At 38.8% G+C, this 14,709-nt stretch overlaps 1 protein-coding gene across 1 annotated transcript in view; it reads right to left on the bottom strand.

Annotated features, from left to right (window-relative positions):
- The window catches only part of SERGEF (secretion regulating guanine nucleotide exchange factor), a 173,766-nt gene that overhangs the window by 11,718 nt on the left and 147,339 nt on the right, over window positions 1-14,709 (bottom strand).

The raw sequence follows: 14,709 nt of genomic DNA, 5'->3' as shown, positions 1-14,709 counted from the left end.
CCTAAGGTTAGCTCTGCAGGGCTGGGCTTGTGGTAACTTTCAGTTGCAAGTAAAACAGTAGCTGACTACTGAAGAAACCACTTAAAAAAACCCAAACCCAAACAAACCCCAAACAAGCTGCAAAGTAATACCACCATAAACTGCACCCTCGGTCCCATCAACATGGCTAAGCCATTGCTCTGATTTCAGAGAGGGTTTTCAGGGTCTACGGTAAAGCAGAACCCAAGTGTTCTAGCTCTTCCCATTTCTTAAAGTTAGGAAAAGATTGGAAACTTGAGCCATATCACCTAGTCAAGAAACTTATGCAAAGTAATGAGCCAAATACCAGGGGGGAGACACAAATTTTGTTTCCTCTCCCAGGTAACCAACAGCCAGGAAGACCAGGACCTTAGGAATAACACCTCTTATTTTTTTAGCTGTACTTTTAGAGCAATATTTTATATTTTAGTAAGTGTTCTGGAAAAAATAAGCAAATGGTCAATATTGGATATAAAAGTAGTAGTGGGATAATAGGCTTTGTCAGGTATAATTAAATAATAAGCATCATACCATAAGAATTAAAAACACTCAGGAAGACAATCAAAGCAGACAGCTTCAAAAAAGAAGTGCACAGAAGGCAGGATTGAATCTGTTTCTCCAAACATCAGTTCAAAATCATACATGACTGTTGAGTGAAGTCTGGAAGAATTTCTTGTTGATATTAAGCAAAGGAAGAGTTCTTTCACATCAACATCTGTTAAAACCAAAGACTAGTTCACTTAGATAAAAACAGATTTTGACATACTTTTCTGGTGCAGAACAAAGATTCTGGGCAAGATGTAAAGCACAGCTTGCTAACTTTTACCTTTTCACATCTGTACGGACAAATTTCACTCTATTCTCCTTTACTTTTATTCATTAAGCTATTTAATAACAAAGCCCTAATCCTTGTTAAAAAAAAAAAAAAAAGTTGTTCAGTTTCAATACTGACCTGGCAAAACCTGAGCATTTCGAGCAACACACAGGACTAAAGAGACCCTAGCACTGAAGTGGAATGGAGTACCTAAGGGTGTGCAAACAAACCTTTTACAAACTCAGGCCATTTAGTCAGGGAATAACCCTGCTGCAGGATGGCTTCTCCACATTTCTACCTTCAGCCTCCTCTGTGGGTCAGATGTCCGTACACTTATTCTTCACACCACTCTTGCCTAATCTTCCCTAGAAGTGAGAAAGACTGGGAAGGAAATGCAGGCAGAATTTGGCATACCATTGGGTGTCAAGCAACACCATTTGAATTGTTCTGATTAGGAAAGGCAAACAACATCTCTGCCACATAGGGTTCAAGGTACATTTTGGAGACACCTCAACACTTTGCCTCCATCAGTATTAACATGCACCTAAATTCTGAATTGGGGGCAGCTCCTTAAGTAGAGGGAATGTATCAAGTCAGTAATTGGAAGAAGGCAAGCACAAAAGAGAGTCCTGAGATAAAAACCTCCTGCAATTAATACTGCAGAGGTGTTTTCTGAAAGTTTCTGCTCTAGCACATTTTTTTCTGGACCCTGGCAAAATAGCCATAATGAAAACAGCATTCATGCATCAGGTGCAGGGATCTGAGGTTGGAATGTAAAATCTGCCTTTGGCACAGTGACAGGAAGAACAGCTGATGGGCAGAGGGATTCAGAGGCCCCATGCCAGCTCCAGAAGGTCAGAGGACCAGAATGGACAACACAAGCTGGGTCCCTGAGATGCCGTTTGGCGCTATCCCATCTGATCCTCTGCATAACCTCAGGGAGAAGAGGAAACGAGCTGGAAACAAGACAGGAATATCTGGCACCATTTTGGAACTACTATATCTGTCAGGGACCTGGGATAACAAAGTATTCTTCAGAATTAAAAAAAAAAAAAACCACCAACAATAAAAAAACCCTAACTCTATCTCTGAAAGAATATTTGACCAAATTAAGAATTCAAGAGCTTTGGTCTCCTCGCTTTGGACGAAGCAGAAACACTGGAAATACAGCGTCTCCTTCATGCCTTGGCCTCACTGCTCTTTCCTGTGTCCATGTAGAAAGCCAGTTTCTTCCATCTTATAGTTGACACTAGGCTAATCACAAAGCAGGAGCAGCTATAGAAAGCAACCTAGAAAGCAAGCTAAACAGAAAAGAATTAGTTAGAATTTAAGGCTACATGTGGCACTAAGACAAATCTTTATCATTACTCCCAAAGAAAAAGTAATAGCATGAAAAGCTTTTAAGGTATGAATAATATTACCGAGAAAATAGTGTAAAAGACTAAAACCAAATCAGCCCAAACTTCTGGTGAAACTGCAAGCTTCAGTTTGCATCAAGAAAAGCAATACCTGATATGCATGTGTGTCCACATATAACATACAAACAAATGAATGCTATACAAAGTAGTTCTCACTAACCTGCAATATGAATATGACAGAAGCTGAATTCATTCTTTAAACTGCTGGAAAACAGAACAACCAAATATGAAGACAACAGTCAGACAATGTTGAGATGTCTCCTTAAATAACTTTAAAACTGTTTTTCTCTGACTCTGCTTCAAAGGTCTTGTGATAACTTAAAGCTTGCTGAATACCAATAATGAAAATATTTCTTGTACAGTACAGCCAAGAGATCTTTACTCTTCAAGATCATTTACTAAACACAGCTATTAGTTCTGTTCATGGGTGAACCAAAATGCCATTTTCTTGACACTGGAGGCTTCTTAAATCTACCCAGCAACAGACAAAGCAAGAATAAGAATTTTAAGTGTCCAATCAACTTTGCAGAATTGACTCACGTTCCCAAATCATTCAAACACTTAAAAATGCTATCTTTTCCTAAATTAGAGCTTTTTTGTGTGTGTGTGATTATCAGCATTTTAAAGGTCTCCATATAACTTTTGATACGGTAAGGTTAAAAATAAAGACCATAATCTTTATTTAAAAATACTACAAAGGATACAAGAACCAACCAGGTCAAGGTATTTTAGGATGACCACAGCCACCCATTGTCTTTATCAATTTACTGTCCAAAAAAAGAGAGCAAGAAGAATTACAACACAACTGGCAATACTACACTTAACATTCGTGTTTGTAAAATATTTGTATGTACATATACACACAGGCATACATACGTTCTACAGAAAACATATATATTATTATGGATCTTGCATAGGCAAATAGAGGAGACATGTATCTGGTACCTACATAGATAGATGTATGAAGTAGCCAGCATCTTGGCTGTTGCCGGAGAGAGCTAAGTCCAAATTGTAAAAAACTTTTCAACAGTGAAGTGACATAACTTTGAAACAGAAAGATGTACTGCCCATTTACCACTGCTTCATTACTGGCTCGCATCTCACTCCATCACCCTTCACAGTCAATAATGCCCGTCTCAGGCCTGGTTATCTTTTGCAGAACTCTTTGCTTAACAGATTTCATGCTTTGGGACCTTGGATTAGTAGCAACACACAACATGACTTCTCTTTCTGCACACATCCCTCTGCAGATGATCATTATTGATTTGGAGTACCTCAGTTTCTGGAAGTGGGATTCCATTTGTCTAAGCCCAGAACATCTATGGTGCATCTACTTACATGTATGTACATATCCATCCTTCACCTAGGCACCTAACTCATTTCGTACTCAAGTGACAAACAGGCACTTTTCAGAGTGGTGTTCATCTCATCCAAAGCAAATACTTAAGTCAAAAGAATCCTTCTACCACCCTTTTACTCATCTCTTCCTCTCCACTGTCTACAGATATCTGCCTAGCTCAGACATAGTTTAAAGTCAAAGCAGACAAATTTTGCCCTAGCTGCCCAGCCCAAGCTGCTTTAAAAACTTGTTGTCAGAAGACATTGAGCTTTCTGAAAAATAAGATACTTCAAAGGCAAAATCAGAAACCCACTGAGATTTCAGGTGCCTCCAAAATCTTTAAACAGTTTTGAGAATATAGATGTAAACTAATCTTCTAAAATGTCACGTATACACAGTCAACCCAAAATGCTGTCTTGTTGACAAAACCTTCTATAGCATGATGATCAGCACTGCATTAGGTGCCACTTCAGTAAACAGCATGATCTATCTTTATAGTTTTACTGCATCTTTGGTATCTAGCTGGTTCAAATATACACTATAGGAAAGGAAAAGAAGCAAGGTCTTAATTCAAAGGCAGTTAAAGTTGTGCATGATTAAATTTAAAGGGGACTTCAGAAGTTTATTCAGCTGCCTGATAGATTAAGTTTGTTCCCAATTTCTGCATGAGAATGCCTATTACTATGGAGGAAAAACACGACACTTCAGAAATTTCTTAGGAAATAGGAATTCTTTTTGTGTCTAAGTAGTAGCTCTTTATTATTTAGAACTGTCTTTAAATCACTATGTTGAAATATGGTTCCGTTAATTTCAGTGGCTCTGATTTTCAACACCTCTTCCTGCCAATGTGTCTTGCTGAAAGGTTGCTGATGGAACTGTTTACTTTCCAGCATGAAAGGCTATCCTTTTCAGAAATTTCTTAGGAGATTCTTCTAATTAATTAGTCTACAGTTCCCATACCACTTTATTTCATTCTTTTTTAAATTAGGTTGTGGGGTTTTTTGTTTGCTTGGAGGTTTTTTGTTAGTTTTAGAAAGCTCCCAAAACTCTTGCAGGCAGAAACATTTCTTGCGCTCTCTGCAAGAAATGCTTTTTGGATGCTTTTGCTACTGAGAAATTTTTTGGCTCTCCAGAGGACAATTAAACAATAACAACTTTGTATTCATTCCAAAGTGTAATTCTACTTTTGAAGATTTCATTTGACTAACATAGAATCATAGAATCATTTAGGTTGGAAAAGACCTTTAAGATCATTGAGTTCAACCATCAACCATCCCCACTAAACCATGTCCTATAGTGCCTTGTCTACATGCTTTTTGAACATGATACCGACCACAACTTTTAATCCACAAGGCAACATACGTCAACTTCAGCTTTGTGTCAGCATGCACTGGCTAGACCCAAGTCCCAGGAGGTGCAAAAATTACTTAGCTGACAATATGATTAGGTAACCAGTTCTTCTTCAGGCTCACTACATGGATGGATTCAAAGCTACTTCTCCAACTGGGAATCAGCAAAGGTCTTAACAGGATTTAAGCAGTGAAGGCAAGCCTTGATGGGAGTGGCAAGGGGACCAATTGCTTCTCCTTGAAATGAGAAAAGAAGTCATGAGAAAAAAAGTTTGTCTGTAGTTGAGAGCAAAACCTGAGTCATGACTAATTCCTTCATTTCCAGCTATCAGTTTCCATTACTAATGCTTTGCTCCTCTTAGCCACGTGACTCTAAACCTTCTCATTATAGAGGGAGAATTAGCCCGCACAAAGCAAAAATATAATCCTCCTTCCTGAGCTCTGAAGGGATCTGGTCAGACCTTCCCTCCTGACAAATGGCAGAAACCATCACAAGAAAAAGCAGACAGCAGGGGACTAAACCTCTGAGTACTGCCTGCATTACCGGCCAAAGGCTACTCACCGACTCCGCTGTTTCTACATTGTCCCACCTCATCTTGACTATTTTAGCTATTTATATTGTTATCTCTTTAGGCCAGGGAACATCTTTCACTGCCTCCTCTACTACATGGTCTGACCTCACCTTGAGCCCATGGATGTTGTGTAATGAAAATAAATAATGAAAAAACTCTAAAAATCTCTGTTTTATTTAATTATCCATGGGATTAGATTCACATTGCTCTTTAGGTCAGGAACTTAAGAAAAAAGTAAATAAAAACCCTGCAGTGAAGGTGTTATTGGGTCTTGGAATCTTGGCTTATCTATATATTTAGAACATACTTGAAAAATGAACATTCAAATTTAACATAAGATGAGACATTATGCACTTACTTCACTGTCCTTTCTCACATGGTGACTGATATGAAATAATCCAGTCGTACTTTATTCAGTCTTAAAAAGAACTTGATGAAGGGAATCGTGAAGGTAAAGATGACTTTTTATAGGCCTGCTTTACAGAGCAATTCCATAGGAAAATGCTCCTCAATGCTTTTGTTTCCCCATCTACAGACCAGGGACATTTGTCTATCCCAGGGAAGATTTTACAAGTCTATGGTTTATAGCAGTAATTCATACCAAATCTTTAAATTAATGTCCATAAAGGACAGATAAAAGAAAATAATATCTAGTGAAAGTAGAATTCAGTTAAGTAAGTTCAGTAGAGAGAAGCCACGCTAAAAGCCGTTTTAGGCATATAAGATCTGTTGAGGCAAAAAGCTGTTCCTAAGAGTCAGTGTTAATTTCAACATTTGTGCTGTACAGACCCTGAGGATTAAGTTAAGCACTGAATTCCAGAGTCAGGAGAACAGCAGCGTTCTGTGAGTGTGACATTTCTGTCTGTATGGAGGGGTAAGACTCAGATGGCTTTAAAAGGCAACTTAATCTCTCATTTCCTGGAGCTGAGATGTGCTATGAACTGAGATTCTTTTTAGTTCATTTTGGTACTTATTTATTATCTTCCATTTTCTGCATCCAGCACCTTTTTTCCCCCCAAAAGATGTCTTTTGTCCCCTTTCCATGCTGTTCTCATCCATAAAGCATTTCTGCAGACCTCTGCATGAAGATAGCATTAGCTGCAAGGACATCAGAGCAACCTAGAATTTGCTCTGTACCTGCACACCAGTACTGTCTCTTTCAATCTTTCTCTGCCAATAAAGGATTTTATGGAATTGCAGGTGGTTTACTTTCTGTGCAGGAGGCTAAGAACTGCACCACGTAACTATAGCAACAACTACTGTGAAAGCTCTCGATTTTTATTGACATGCTTCACATAACCTCATGGAAAAACTTATACAAATGGAGAAACAGAAAATTAAATTAAATATTGTGGTGATCTGCATCTTTATGCGTTGCTTAAATACTTCCCCCACGGTAATCTGCTTCTTTTACTGTATAATGGTAACATTAAAATAGCACTTTAAAATTCACAGTTTAAACAGTAATTTAAGCCTCCACAATGCCAAAACAGAAGACATGCATGCAATCAGCTCAGAAAACACTGTAGCACAATTGCTGTATTTGACAAAGATTCATCACTGGGAAACTGACACTACACAAATGGAGAGAAGAAATAAGGTGTACACATTTTTTCATAGAAAGTAATAAACATTTGCATAGGGATATACTGTATTATTCATCTCTTACAGACAAGATAAAAGATGTATCTTTCTAAAAGATATTTCTCTATCCAAAGGATACACTTTTAAAAGGAGTTTCCTTGCTCACAGCAGCTGAGAACTGTCTGAGAATGATACTGAGATGCTCTGTCCCAGTCTTAGAAATCTATGACTTGATAGACAAGTTTGACATTCCAAACCCAATAAAACAGTTTGAAGCTTGCAACAAACATGAATATGCTGCAGTCTGAAATGGCCTCAAGTATCCTGGAAAGCTACCAAATTCTTATGTTGAGCTTGAAAATGCCACCTCTAAATGTGCTTCCAAGGCCATGATCCACAGTGCTGGAAAATTGATCCTTGCTAACAGCCACCATTTATAGCCTTAACCTTTACTACATTACTTCAATTCTCTCCAACAACTCAAACAATATGAATCAAAAACACTTCCAAAGATTTTAACAATAACAACTAGACTGAGAACTATCTATCTACAACTATCTTGACCTTACTGACAAAGTGCATTTCATGGTCACAGGAATAGCCAGTTTTGCAGTCAGTGAATCAGACCAAACCACTTCACCCCAGTTGCCAGTTACTTCTCATTTTCAGCTCTGCTGCCATGATTTATTTCTCTAAAAAAGCACAATAATCCCAACCACTTTTTTATTCTAATGATCATCCAAACCAAAAATATTTAACAGCAAGGTTTAGGGAAAACTACTGAGCTGTTAATACAGCTCTTTTGCATCTAATACTCTCACAGTACACAATGCAATCTAGGCTGCCTGGAAAGGATGAAAATGATGTGTTGCTATGGAAACAGGAAGGCACATGTTTAGGTTGCTCATCCCTGAAGAGTTACTCCACCAATATCTTTAAAGTCTGTTAATAAAATTTTAATCAATAATTAGAATAAAGTGAATTTTACCTCCTGTTTGACACCAGAATCTTGGTTCAGACATTGTCAAGCTCTTTTAATGTTCCCTGCATCCAGCTATGCCCTACAACATTAAGAATGAATTTATGCACAAACAAAAATGTCAACATGCACGTATCTAGTTCAGCTACTTAAAATTATTATTCCACCCAGCAATAGATACCAGTTTCCCAATTTAAAGTCTTTGGCATGTAGGAATGTGATTTTTAATTTATTAATTGATGCACTATACCTCCCCCTTAAAAACAAAACAAAACAAAACACAAAAAAAACCCCCAACCAACAAAACAAATCAACTCTTTGGTTATTACCGGCTTAAGGCCATTGACCAGAGATATGCTTATTGAGAATGTGACAATTACCCCAAGTACTGCAGTTACCACTCACCAACTCACCTAAACATCTGCTATTTCCTAGAAATGATAGTTCCCATCTTACCATGATCTACCTGCAGACAGATCTTGCAAAACACTGGGGCTTAAGAAGTAAAAATGCATTTCCAGACAGCCAAACAGAAAACAGGCCAAGTTATTTGCTGGCAAAACTCCACTTGTTTCACCATTGTAATAGCAGAGAATCTGGCTCCAAACATGCAGCCATTAATTACCTGTACAGTTAACTATGTAGGTACACCTATTTGTTATTACCTTAGGAAATCAATAAGCAAGACTTTGTTAATGCTATTTACTAATCTATTAACTCATTCTTCATAAATAACTAAGTACAATGTTAAGAATATCAGAGTATGCTAATGAACAGTTAACAACCTTTGTGTTCTGGATCACAAAACAGTAAAGCAAAGCTGAAAAGACAAGAAATCCTTACTGTGAATAAAAGAGGTGCATAACCTTTTTATAATGTAGTCATATATTATAAATTATTTTTAAAATTTCAATTAATTTCCATTAGCATATACAATATTTCTCTGTTCCAGTGTTCCTGCCAGAAGGACTCCAGTGTCCCTTGTGACAGGAAGAAAACCAACTCCCATACCTACCAACTATGAATCTAGAAATTTCAATGTCAGAAGAGATATGAGTGACAACAGGAGCAACACGTCCTTCAGAGAGGACACACTTATCTGGTTTCAGCTTCAAAGATTTAGAGTAGAGGTGATTTTCCACACCCTGCTCCCAGAATACACCAGCACTTTCAAGAATATGGCAGTCTCTCTATCTGCTGGTATATTTGGGCTTCAAGTTTTCTAGAAAAAACCTGACACTAATCTCCTGTTCAGCTGTACAAGATTTTTAAGGTGTTTGTTATTTTTAAATTTAACTTGAAATACACTGATTTCCTCACAGAGGGGGAAGAGCAAACCCATTTCCTTTTCCTGGCTTTGTAATTAAAATGAAGACATAATAATTGCAGGCACAACCCTCCTCTAAATCAGGATCCCACCACGTAGGCATTATGCAGTAGCTATATACATAGCTTCAGCTTGCAGCTGAAGTTGGAGATATTTCCATTTTCCATGGGAGCACTAAAGTATTTGAAAAAAATCCAAAAACTTTTAGGACAAGCATTTCCAAAAAGATAAGTAATTGCACTTTGCCCACCTTGGGAGTGCTTAGCACATTCAGAAATCCATTTTGAAATTCTGTTTTGTTTTTATAACAGAACAAACAGTATCAGACAGACAGTGAGTTAGGACAATTTACCTTTATAAATCTTATTTAACCAAGGCTTATAAAAATGTATTCCATCAAAACTCTTCAGAATAAACTTTCAGTTCTTGATAGAATGTATTTTTCCAGAAACTTAAAGGAACTAAAATTGTTTTGATTTTCCATCCTAAATAGTTCTATTTTTTAATATAGACAGATTTTTGATATATCACTGAAAAGTCAGCATTTTTTCAAGAGAAGGCAAAAATGACAAAAAAGTTTAAAAAAAACCCGCTTGATTTTTAAATTTCTTTTTTTTAAAGGCCACAATATTTTCCAGCTGCTTCCATTTTCACTGCACATGTTTATTCCCCTAAGGTATCCGCTGTGATATTTAAAAGGACTTATTTGCTTACAGCTAAACATATGATATTTACTCACATTACAAAACTCCTGTCATACAACGCCGGCATTATTTAACCTCCTCTTCGGAGACATCTTATACTAGGGACAGCAGGTTGGGACAAAGTCACACACTGTCTGGAAAGGCTCACACACAATACACACATAATGTTCCTTCTCCAGTCATGCAAAAAAAGCCCTGAAAACAATCATTATCCAGTTTTATCAGCAGGGTAAAATACAAGCACATTTCTGAGTATTTTCTTAAATAAGTATGTTAATTTACCCCTTCAGCAATAAAAAACAGGATCTCAGCAACACAGTTTCCCTTGGCTCAGAGGGTTAATAGGACAAAATTTCATTCCTGTTAGTTTTTAAGGGCTTGGCTGCTCCCTGGGCATCTGTGCTGGCTACCAAACTGTTTTCAAATGTCCTTCCATCCAGGCATCTCTCTCCTGAGCATCAGTCACAGTTATAAATCACAAAATAAATGCTTCAGATGCAACAGTGCTAGCTCTGGCTTTCAACAGAAAATTTTGGAGGCAGCTTACAGAAAACAGAGAATGACACAGTGACATTTGGAATACAGTGTCCCCAGCCTCCCTTCCTCAGGAAGGCTTCCTTTTAGTCATGATACTTTAGCTAATTCATGTGGCTTTTACTGCCTAAAAGCCAGCATGTGGCTTCACCATTCTCCTGTTTTTCCACATCTGTATTTTAAACCCAACTTTTTGTTCAGAACTTTCATGGATCCCAGACAGGTATAGCCTCAGGACATGGAATAATTTAGGCTGGACCTCTGGAGATCACCTGCTCCAGCCCTCTGCTTGAGTGCTTACCACTACACTACTCCCATGCCTTGAAATTACTGCACTGCTGTGATACACTTTGGACCAGGCACTGTACGCAGAGAAACTGCTGGGTGCAACTGGATAATCTGAGGCAGCTTAATGTCTGCTCGTCTCAACCAAATCTCCCATTTTTCCAAACCTGTTGGATCTTGCTTTTCCTCCACTAGCACTTCTCTGCAGACAACAATCCTGTTTCTTTGCTGAGAAACTAAATGTGACTCTGCAAAAAATCCTATGCGCTAGCCAGCTCCCAAACTGTATCATTTTCAAAGAGGGGTGGGTTTTCAGTTCTTTCTTTCCTTTTTTTTTTTTTTAAATATTTTAAAAGCACATACGAAACTAATTTCTGCAGATGGAGTAAAATGTACCACATGAACCAGGCAGATTGGCTTTCTCATTGGGCACTGAAGGGTTGCTATGTTTCAGACATTATGCTTTAATATTTACATTTCCACAAGCTACAGATATGCTGATATAAGAACAAACATCAGAAGGTTGATCTATTCTGAGATCCATCTCAGAAGAAGGTCAACAACACACTTTGAAATCTGTCTATTGGAATTTGACAGATTTCAGTCACTTGAGTAAGAAAAGATTGCCGAAGAGGAATCCAACAGAACAGTGCAGCTTTCAACCGATCATGAGGAGACACTATACTATCATTTCCTTTGTCCTTGGCGGAAAATGTAAGAAATAGCAAATTGCTTTATTTATACATATTGGGCCCATTTGTCCTCATTTTTATTTTCAAAGTACTCTTTTTACACAGATTCACATTTATTTACTGCTTGAATTTTGCAATAGTACCATGCCCCTTAACTCCACCCAGGAAACGCACTCTGCAGTGTTATTTTTGCCTTCTCTAAAATTTGGCAGACCTGGCAAACAGGGAGATTTGACAAGCTCCCTGTAGCTCAGGGCACCAGAGCCATGAGGCCTCAATGTGTTTGGGTTTGGTTTGGGGGTAGTTATTTTTCCTTTCTTTCTTAAGGAAATAAACCTTTATGCTGACGCCGGTCTTAAATACTGCATCCTGAACAGTGCGACAACTGGGGAAAACAAGATCTACAGTGTCAGCCACTTACATGTGTTCTCACGTAGTCACCATCTGCTTGGTACTCCCAGAAGTCAGCAGCTCGTATCACAAAAAGCACTGTCATATTAAACACCCTGCTGATACAGAGACTACAGAGTGAGGGAACGAGCCCGCTAGCTGCTGAGCCATCAGGTTACGGCCTCAAAATGTACCAGCAAAGAACCACCAAAAGATAGTCCTTCAAGGTCTTCTCCTACTCATCCTTTTCCCGGTTACAGGCTTCCCACTGATGATGAAACTGCTGCAGCTTACATTGTATAAATTTGCTAAACAACGCAATTTTACAGACTTGCAAGTCCACAAATATCTTATTGCATGTGTTTGCAAGAAAGAAAAAAAAATGTAGAAAGAAAGGCTACAGTCCCTGTCAAAATAAGCCATTTGCCCTTTATTCAGTACAGTGACTAATTGTTAAGCAAGTTAAATGGGACTTGGGAACCACTCTGAATGGCCAAAAGGATTGTCTCCTGGGCTTTCATGGAGGAACAATCCAAAACTTTGCTGTATGGTAGGATGCGCTTTGCTTTCTCCAGCTTAACTGGCCTATATACATGTGTGTGGGGAAGCTCTGGCCTTGGTAGCCTGTCCATCCCTAATGGCTTATATAACACAGGGGGCCCTTCATGACAATATTGCTCAAGCTCTGATCCTAAGAGAAAACAATCTCCAATGACCAACCTGCCAGCACATGATCACAACATATGTAGTCCTAGTGAAGGACTTGGGACTGGCACCTGTGAAACACAGTAACAAAAATTTCTGTCACCTCAAGTAGGAAGAGAAACAAGCTCAAAAGGGATAACCTGCTCATTCCTCCATACATACACACATATACAATATATATAGGTTTAAAACAACATATGGATTTATCAAACCATTATTGCTTGGTATAGCATCTTATACCTTAAAAGAAACTAGAAATTCTTTACACCAGCATTATTTGTGACATTTTAGGTTTAATCTTATCATGTCAAGTTGTTTCCCAGGAACAAAAGGGCCTGACAACCTCCAGCCTCATCTTGCCAGCAGAGATGATGATGTAGCGCTTGCACTCCGTAATTCCCTTCAGCAGATAAGCAGATTTCTGTTTTTACAGAAATACACCCATGGTTTTTATGCTAGGTATACATATGACTTTTTTCTAAGGCTAGTTCTGGAGCAATAAATCTGCTTATAAATGCAGAATGAAAATTTTCCTAGGCATGCAGTTCCTTTTCTAGCAACTACTATTTGACAGCTGAACTGTGAAGTCTTCCTCTTCCTGTCTTCCTTTCCAGCCTTATAAAAAGAGCCACCTAGCGGACTCTGCTCATTGGAGGTATCACTGAATGTAACTATTTCAGTAACGAGAACCTTGTTTCCCAAAAAAAGTAGCCCAGCAACTTGCAGAGGTGTCAGCATGGAGACTAAGAAGAGAATCCTGGAAAAGCCTCCAAGATTGTTCTGCCAAGTTCTACATTTTGATCACTGAGCTCTCAGCTCCTAAGCCAACCATGATAGCAGACAGCTCATGCAGTCCCAATTTATTGTGACCTAAAGGTCATACCAGAACATTACTAACACGACTTCTCTTTTGCTAGTACCAAAAGGACCCCTGACAGGAATACCAGACACTGTCCTGCCCTGTGTTCCCAATACTCATCTGTAGAATGTAACTGAATAACAATGGCAAAAGATGATCATTAGTAATTCAGAATCCACTTTCACATTAATACAGCAAGAAAGCCACTGCACTTCACACTGACACAATGGCTGGGTTGCCAAGGGGCTCCAGACCAAGCAGAAACCATCATGGGAACAGTGTAGTTTCTCCAGAGAGCTGCTGTTTGCCACAAGATCTTTCACTGCCTTGTGCATTGGCCTGCCCTCCAGGCATTGCTGCCATTCTCCTAACTTTTCTTTCTAAGGTAAATCTGAGCCTTGATCTTGGAACTGCTTTCGGGGCTACACAGAGAGCACAAAGAAACATAATCTGCAAGAGATGGACAAACCCAAAGGAGATAAGACAACCCAAGGGCAGGCAGACAAACATGGGCACTGAAGGATTAGGGGCAGCCAGAGCAGCTTCACAATTAGGCGTCCCTGGTTGGAGACAGACACACATAGGACTGACAATGAGCAAGCGGAAGTTTAGGAACATAATATCAGCTAAGAGCAGCAGCAGGAGATGAGAAGGCTTTCTTCACACTGCAGGGGATCAGAGATAATTCAGAAAACAGAGACAGATTCAATTTAATATAGTAAATTAAAGGGAAACCAAGAGAAAAATTGAGGTCAATCCAGTATGCACGTGGCATTCTCACTGACAAACAAGCAGACAACAAGATTTTTACATTTCAGAGGTCTCCAGAAATGAGCAGCACCCAGAAGCTCAGCAGATGGCCTTGAAAAAATGGCCAGTTCACTTCAGAGACCCAGTGGGAGCTGAGCCCTTTCAAAATAACTGGAACCGCCAGTAAGAGATGAATTTGCTTTCACAGCATTTCCTCTGGTTCATTCCAAGTTTTCCCAGGTCATTTGTGTATCTTCAATTAAATTACCATTCTTTTTTCCCTAACTGGTCTTGCAGTTAGCAGCAGAGGAGGAAAAGAGTACAAACAAAAGCACTCAGTAGTTCAGCCTCAGAAATGCATCTGAATCTGCAGCTCCAGGGCTCTGACAC

Source organism: Haliaeetus albicilla, chromosome 16 (assembly GCF_947461875.1).
Source record: "Haliaeetus albicilla chromosome 16, bHalAlb1.1, whole genome shotgun sequence".
NCBI lineage: Eukaryota > Metazoa > Chordata > Aves > Accipitriformes > Accipitridae > Haliaeetus > Haliaeetus albicilla.
The sequence above is the reverse complement of the archived record's forward strand: the minus strand, read 5'-3'. Positions and strand labels throughout refer to the sequence as shown.